Raw genomic sequence first — 9,223 nt, forward strand, 5'->3', positions numbered from 1 at the left:
CCATATGACGTTTATGAACTACCAACTTTCAAAAGACTATATATAAAATTTCATGACATTTCAATTAATCAGAAAAAAAGAACAGCCATTTAATTGAAGCTACTTTTGTTTTTTTCAAAACTATGGAATCAAAACCATTTATCATTGCCCCTTAATGAAAAAAATACTGTACAAGCTCAGCTTCAAAAATGTTATCCGAAAAGAACAATTTGTTATTGGTTTGCTGAATTTAAACGTGGTCGTACAGACACCGATGATGGTGAACGTTCTGGTCGTCGAATTGAGACGGTTACTCAAGAAAACATCAAAATAGTATACAAATTGGTTATATCTAATCGTAAATTGAAATTGCGTGAGATAGCGGAGGCCGTAAAGATATCATAAGACAGTGAGTTTACAATTATGTACGAACATTGGACCATGAAAAAACTTTTTTTCCAAGTGGGTGCCGCGTTTACTCACAGTAAATCAAAAACAACAACGTCTTGGTAATTCAGAACAGTGTTTAACCAGATTTACACGTAATGAATCAGATTTTTTTGCGTCGATATGTGACAATCATCATCTGAATGGACTGCAATCGGTGAACCACGTCCGAAACTTATACATTATACATACATACTACATAGAGTAGTTAGTTCGCTTGAATGCAAAGATCAAAAAAACAGCCTCATATATCAAAGAAAAAAGCACTGTTTCACCAAGACAATGCAACGATTTACAAGTCGATGGCAACGATGATTAAATTGAACGAAATACACGTCGAATTGCTTCCTCATCTACCGAATACTCCAGATCTGGCCCCTAGTATCTACTGGCTATTCATTGATCTCAAAAAATGCTCGGCGGAGAAAAATTCAGCTCAAATCAAAAGAAACAATTGCTGAAACTAAAGCCTAATTTGAGACAAAAGATAAATCCTTCAACAAGCACGGAATCGAGAAGTTAGAGAAGCGTTGGAATGATTGTATTACTCTTGAAGGAGATTACATTGATGAATAAAATCGATTTTTGGCTAAAAAATGTATTTTCCTTAATTAGTCATACGACTTATTTAGTAATACGTTAAAAGAATAATGAATAAAAAACTATATAGTCCCATATTTTTCATACATCTAGCGCTCCACGCTTTTTTCACAATAATACTACATAATTTTTTTTTCATTATTGTTTTTAGCTTATTTTAAAAATTATTTTTAACTTTTTAGTTTGTCGTGCTTTAAAAGTGTTTTTTTATAGTTTTTTTAAACTGGATTTATTTACCACTTTTTACCAAATTTGAGTATAGCAATTTTTTTGGGTTAAAGGACATATTGGAATATTTGGTTATGAAAAAGCTGATCGATTATCAAAAGATTCAGTACTAAATGGAGTATACAGGAAAAGATGCCATCAATTCATTAAAAGATAAAATGTACGTGTCCTCGCAGAAACACTGGGATACCGCTTCACGATCCTCAAATAACACTTATTTTCAAATTTATCCTACCTTACATTCACCTCCGAACTACAAAACTTCGAAATTTTACTCATCAAGTTTAGTTAGAATGGATACTGGACATGGGAGATATTCCGCCCATCTTGCCAATCTGGATATTATACAATCATCAGCCTGTTCTGCGATGATAATTCTTTTGCTGATCTCAATCACATTTTTTCCGGCAATGAAGCAATCACATTCATAAAACAATTTGTTACAGTCATTTGTTAAACAAAACTACTCCCTACCTTTAAACCTCACACCTTTTAATCATAGATAACCGACATACTTTAGATCTAGTAGTAAATTTTATCAGGATATTAAAATTAATATTCAAGTACAATAATCGAAAGAGACGTATACAGAAAATTTGTAGTGATATTTGTTGAAAAAAAGTTTTCCGAAAAAAAACTCAATTAATGTGGTGGGATATACTAACAGTAATAATGAGAGTTACAAACAAACAAGCTCATCTTCATTCGAATAAAAATAATTCCAGACTGCTTATGATAAATTACCAAAAGGCAACACCAAAATAAAATTGATTCATTTTTTCTCTTTTCTATTAGTTCCGATGATAGTGCGATTTAAAAATATTCGTAATTATTCCACTAGATGTATATATATATATATATATATATATATATATATATATATATATATATATATATATATATATATATATATATATATATATATATATATATATACAGGGTGCGGCAGCATAACTTCCTTTTTTCAAAAGTTAATAAAACTTATTGTATGAATCAGAAAATTTTTATTCGTTTTTTATAATACAGGCACATACATAAAGTTTTGTTTTACTGAGTTTTGAAGATCAAATCAGTTAGGTGACGTCCCCCATTCTCCATACACTGAGTAAACCGATTTCTGGCGTTTGTCATGACTCTTGCCAGCATAGCAGGCGTTATGTTGGAAATTTCTTCCTGGATGTTCGTCTTCAAATCTTATAGGGTCCTTGGACGGTTCACATACACACGGGATTTCAAAAAACCCCATAGGAAATAATCACAAGGGGTCAAATCGGGAGAGCGGGCTGGCCACTCCAAATCGCCCCTAATTGAGATAAGGCGCTCTGGGAAGTGTTCCCTCAAAACAGCCATCGATGTTCTTGAAGTGTGTGCCGTTGCTCCGTCTTGTTGGAACCAAGTGTCCCCTAAGTCCAACTCATCTAGCCGTGGGAAAAAAAATTCCTGTAACATGTTTACATACCGGTGCGAATTCACTGTCACTGTGACTTCATTTTCCTCAAAGAACCAGGGACCAATAATTCCACGTGAGTAAATTGCACACCACACTGTGACTTTAGGTGAATGCAAAGGCCGTTGATGCAATTGTCGAGGATTGGTATCAGCCCAGTAGCGCATGTTTTGTTTGTTTACGGATCCACACAAATGAAAATGGGCTTCATCACTAAAAAAAAACAATAGCGTCCTCAGGAACGACTTCCAGAAAAACCTCACACGCGTTCCTCCGAGAATTGAAGTCACGTTCAGAAAGTTCCTGCACAATTGCCATCTTGTATGGATGAAAATGAAGATCATCATGAAGTATTCTCCTCACAGAACGATCGGAAAGTCCAAGGGCAGACGCATGTTTGCGCGCAGAACGCCGTGGTGATCGCAACACTGAAGTTCTAACTAACTCAATGTTCTCCGGTGATCTAATGGGCCGAGGGACTCCATTTCTTCGTCTTGTCACACTTGCAGTTTGTCTGAACGTAGTGACCCACGTAACAATTGATTTCCGGTCCGGGACAGGGGCCAAGGGGGCTAAATTAAAGCGATTCCGAAAGGCGCGCTGGGTTGCGATAACAGAACATCCGCTCGAAAAGTAAACCTCAACGGCAAACGCACGCTCCTCACTGTTCCAACGCATGATGGCGACTGAACTGTGCCGGGTCAAAACTTTATAGTCCCCCCTCTCGAACGAGACCACTAGCACTCCGTTACGACATCTACCGACTAAATGGCGAACTTTTTAAAAAAGGAAGTTATGCTGCCGCACCCTGTATATATATATATATATATATATATATATATATATATATACATTATTTAATTTCCATTAAAATAATAATAAATTGGGTTATTAACATGTGTTTTAATTGTAACGAACATATGGGAGGAATCTAAAAATATACTATAAAACAGTTATGCTTCCCAATTGATACAATCAGCATTAAGTAACAATACTTGAATAACAATCAGGTACGTATTATGAAAATTGCAACACTAAAAACTTGTATAAAATAAAAAAATAGTCTCTCAAAAGTTTTTTTTAACTTGTGTCTATATTGAACTATTTTTCAATTCATACATATTCATTGTATCACAAATAAAAACATTTGAACCATTTAAATCGACTTAAAATGTCAATCAAAATCGTCAATAGAGTCTTAGAAGGAGAAAAAATTGCCGTATAAAAGAAATACCACGTTTATTTTAAAGGTTTTGTTAAATTTTTATCAGAAAATATTTTCGAAAAGATAGTGAATGGACCCATCTATCTCTTGTTACATTGTGGATAGAAGGTGATTTCTAAAAAACTGATCACTTGTAAAAATTAAAGCACTAATAGAGAATATGAAGTAGTGCGTAAAAAAACGTATTATTAAGGTCTCCGTAGTGTAGTGGCTAGAGTACGAGGCTCACTTGCGGGAGGGATATATTGGAATTGACAATACAAATCAGAAATGGGAAAATTGAAAATGTTGGATGAATTGAAGGTTAAAGAAGAATTCTATCACTATTTTTTTTGCAAAAACTTGATATTTGGAACGAACGATTTTGAGTCTAATGAAATAAGAATTCAAATTACCATCCAAAAGGCAGTGTGCATTTTTCAATATTGATTTTAGCACAAATTGTAAGGTTTTATAGTTAAAAATTTTCAATTTCATTGGGGTGCAGGTTGAAAATGATTAAAAACTACTAAAAGATGTGAAAAAAGTTTCTAATAAAAAGTGTAGAGATCAAGACATGATAACAGTGTCGCCATAAAAACATACATTTATTAAAAAATTATATCATTTCGATTATACAACCATTTTGTAGACATATAATATGATCATATTTTATTAAGCCTTACAGCTGAGTTATAAATTTCAATCTATACTGGCAAATATCTAGGTTTCTGTTACATATCTTTACATACAGGATGTTTCTAAATACAAACTTTAGAAGGTGATTGCTCGTATGAAATTGAGATGTGTCTTTCTTCTATAACAAAATTTCTTCAGCCCACTCCTTCCCAAAATGTCTCCCTTAAAAGGTGGTGACTAAAATTTAGTTTTAATTTTTTTTCTAAAATTTCAGTAATTAATAATTAGAAACTTGGAACTCTATAATTTTCGTGCACTCGCAAAGGGCATTTTTCCAATATTCTTATTAGATTTTCAGTATTTATTATGAATCGCATTACATTTCACATCTTTACTGTTTTTCACTCAATTAATTGAAAATATTATGGCGTTTGTTTTTTTTTCTCGGCAGCTAGGGAAAAATTGAGAATAAAAGATACATTTAAATAAAATAAGGATTTTAAATTATAATTTTATTACTCCATTTTAGTCACCAGTTTTTAGGGGTGATATCCCGAAATGGGGTGGGCTGAGAAATTTGTGTTATAGGAAAGACTCATATTAATTTCATAGGAGCAAACACCTAAATTTTGTCGCATGAATTTAGAAAAACCTTGTATTTTTATGAGATTGTCAAAATATATTCTAGTCCCTCAAATGAAATTCCAGATTTTTTAAACATGATACATTCAATTCAATTAGTTTAATTTTAATCCACACAATAAAAACTATTCAACTTATAGCTAAATCCGAGTCTGGAGATGAGTTTAAAGCGAGCATATTAAGTAGAATCTGTTTATAACTGATTAATAAAAGCCTCACGTCAGATAATTGAACAATGTTTAATAATGTTTTGGGTCAAATACACTGCACGCCAGTTATTGTAATACTAAGATATCTGAATTTGCAATAAAAAAAAAAAACGTTATAGGTACCACTATTTCTTAAACCTATTTTCAACGATTTACAGTTAAAGCATCGATTTTGCCACACAAAATAAATCATATAGGTAATTGAAACATAATCTTTTAGATGATAAACAAGTTCCATACACACAAGTGTTTTTTATTATTGATGTAATGTATTTGTTATATGTATAAAATAAATTTGCCATACATCCCGCTGAAAACAATTTAAGGAACTTTTAGCAAAGCCACTGTGAGGGGAAGGGCACGAAATACATTTCCTAGGAAACATTTCCAGCATAGATTTGTTTTTGCATGGCAACCTTCTCAACATAATAACGCATTTTTTAAGATCTACAAAAATACTTATCATTTCTTAGAAATATCAATATCAAAATAAGATTATTAATCATTTCACAGAACCCAATCACTTGTATGGCATTCAAAATGATAGTTTATAAAATTATTAATAATTTGGACCAATAAGTTAAACTAAATCAATGGTTCGAAAAACATAATACACAGATCACAATAAACATGCAGATGTATCAAAATTGGTTGGAAAAATTAATCGAGTTCATCACACAAATAAGTATTTGGAGAAAATTTTACAAGAAACTACTAACTACCAACCCAAATCAAGTATGACGGTGATAAAGTAATACTAGATCCTAAAATAAAGTACAGAAGTTTTTCCAGAATCTTGTATCAAACCCCAATCTTTTGAAATGGCAGGTTCAAAGAAATAAAAACATTCATTCAATAAATTATTTCATTACTAAAATTATGATTTAATGATACAATTTAAAAAGTTGAATGTAAAACTTAAGAAAAATTAACGGACAAAACTGACATTGACAGTATATCTTTGATATTGAATTTCTCAGAAAAGATTCTTTTACTATGTTACAATATATTTTTGTTGATAATTTTGTTTCAAATTCTAAAAAATGGCAAGTAGGAAGGTTGTTTATAAATAAAAAGCTAATTAAGGTCAACTAGGAACCAGAGAAGTCTAAGTAATTCAACTATAATTTCTTTGTTAGATATGATTTTTAGATAGATAGCTTCAATACGAAAGAATTGACAGAAAATTTGGCATATAAAGGCAAAACAGGTTCAATTTCTATAGAATAATATAACGTAATTCTACAAATTGTTAATGTGTGAATAATACACTATTTCAATATTTCAAATTGCATTGAGAATTAATTGGTATTTGTGCAACTGTATCAAGTCCAAAGATGGTGCTAAGTTAACTCACGGTTTCTGTACTTTAGCTATATATAATATAGTATTTATAAAAGTTTTCTTTTATACTTTAGACCCTTATAAAATGAACCCAATTCGAAGGGATACTTGGATCTAATCCAACAAATTGTACATTATCAAACATATTCAGAAGAAAATTTAAAAATACTTTTTAAATAGCTTTTAGCATCTGATGAATATAGGAAATTTCACACAATAAGCAACCAAAAATGATTCGTGAAACTAAAAATCCTCTAGAGTATAACTAACACTCATTTCCAATTTTTCTGTTTTCATATTACTAATAATTCTCATTCAGATTGTCTCTTCCACTTACTCTTCCCTCATCAGTTATTCATTCTATATACTTTCCAAAAATTATTAGCTCAATCATTTGTCTTTGTCTTTTGGGGGGTAGTAAAGAAAAGTATTTATCGCTCCCAAAATATACATAACTATTTCAAATATGAAATAAAACAAATATGAAAAAATGTAGAAAAAAGCTAACAAATCATGTAAATAATAAAAAAAGCTAAAGAGAAAAAGAAAAGTTAAGTTTTTTTCAGATATATCACCTTTAATTGAATCAGAGAACAACTATTTTGTTTTATGTATGGAGACATAGTAGGTTGTATTTTGTGTACGCTTTGTTACTGTGTCCTTGGGAACTGCATTGTTAAATGTTAATCTCAAAGAGGGTCGAGCAGAACTCCAAATCAAACAATTTATTCACACAATAAATGCAGTGGCATTAGAATAATTATATATTTGTGTTTATGAATTTGGTGGGTAAATTTTGGTATTCTGATTATCAGAGATTTTTACTTATTTTAAGTAAAATTCAACATATTACAAATTTGAATATACACGAAAATGGATATTATTTAATTGCCACTTATATACAGTACAAACCTATACTTTGATTTAATGACTATGAATGTAGATAAATTTTCAACTAAAATACAACAAATGATTCAATATTTGACAAAGTACTAAGATACCCACCAGTTATCTACAATGATTGGTGAAGTATTTACAAAGATTACTTCATTTGTGGTTATATGTTTACATATATCAATTATTTATTCTTGTAATTGTTTTCAAATATATATTTGGAAATATGTGATTAATTCTTACCCACCTTTATTGATTTAAGTATTTTTTACCAAAGAATACACATGAAACTGCTATATCAGTAGTTCAATCAATCATAACATTTTCTTGCTTATTCACTATATTTCAATTTAAATATGTCTGCATAAAGCAATTAGAGTTCATGAAATGCGTTACTTGCTACTTTCTAATGTATCTAATTAATGTATTCTTATTATACAAATTATGTTATGCATACTAAACAACTACATCTTTAAACTCACTTTGTTTTTAACTCATGTCTAACAGTTTTAAAACCATTTAAGGTTTAATAATAGAAATCAAGCAGCTTTGCTTTCAAGTTAAAGCTTAATTTAAAAATATGGGAAGTTATAAGTTCAAGGATGAATTCAGGCGCTTTTTACACATTAATAAAATTATTAATACCACATGAAATAGAGAAACTTGTATTTAACAAAGTTTCTAGTTACATAAATCTCGTAATATATAAAAATGTGAATATAATTACAAACGGTAATTGAGTAGGTAATCAAAACAAATGAAATAATTCAATTCAATTTTTGAATTAAATTTATTTATTCTTATAAGTATGACCTGAATAATTCATACAAACAAGGATAAATAGGATATATGTGAAAACGATAGAGCACTAACAACAATACTAATTTAGCAAAACTACTATTGGCATTGAAAATTATTTTAACAGCTGTAGATTAACACAGAAAGTTTACCTTGGCATTTTAACATTTAATACTATAATCGACTAGCATTTTGCCGTGAAAATGATACTGTATATTAGTTCAACGTCCTTCAAATCGAGATTTTACAAAGATAATAACCATAAGCAGTCAATATATAAAAATATAAAAGTAAAGAAGAAAGGTTAATGAGAAAATCTTAAAACATACAAATACTTACCTTTATTTTTCATATCTCGAAAAAAACTCCATAAATTGCAATTTTTCAAAAAGAAAATATGGTTTGTGTTACACAAATGAGAAAACTATTACATGCCACGCGTAGTAAAGCTTTCAATAAACACTAAGTAACTGAATTTTATTTCAATAACCAGCACCTCTAAACTATTTCCAACTCATAACTTAACTGGTTACATTGGCGCAAACGCTTTGCCAACAAATCGCGAAATTAACAAACGTCAAATAAGGTACGTCATTGGCAGTTTAATGACAATGATATTTGACTGGTCTGCAGTTACACCAACATTAAATATTGTTCGTCTTCAACTTATTCCTGCTTAGGAATATACTCGTATAGTTTTTCACATAATTTTTATAATTTCAAAATAACCAATACAAAGTTTTTAATACTCAATCCTAATGTTTAAATCCGCTAAGAGGAAGAAATAGTATA

General features: G+C 30.4%; 1 protein-coding gene across 4 annotated transcripts in view; it reads right to left on the minus strand.

Moving 5' to 3' along the window:
• LOC130452953 (phospholipid-transporting ATPase VD) overlaps positions 1 to 9,006 on the minus strand; it is a 65,797-nt gene extending 56,791 nt beyond the window's left edge. For 2 of the 4 annotated variants that reach the window (XM_056792504.1, XM_056792502.1), the window contains exon 1: positions 8,771 to 8,951. The gene's annotated coding sequence lies outside the window, so the exon portion shown is untranslated. Of the gene's footprint in view, positions 1 to 8,770 lie in introns of all 4 variants that reach the window. The other 2 variants (XM_056792503.1, XM_056792500.1) reach the window with 2 other exon arrangements.
• Positions 9,007 to 9,223: the final 217 nt, after the last annotated feature.

Source organism: Diorhabda sublineata, chromosome 2 (genome assembly GCF_026230105.1).
Source record: "Diorhabda sublineata isolate icDioSubl1.1 chromosome 2, icDioSubl1.1, whole genome shotgun sequence".
Classification (NCBI taxonomy): domain Eukaryota; kingdom Metazoa; phylum Arthropoda; class Insecta; order Coleoptera; family Chrysomelidae; genus Diorhabda; species Diorhabda sublineata.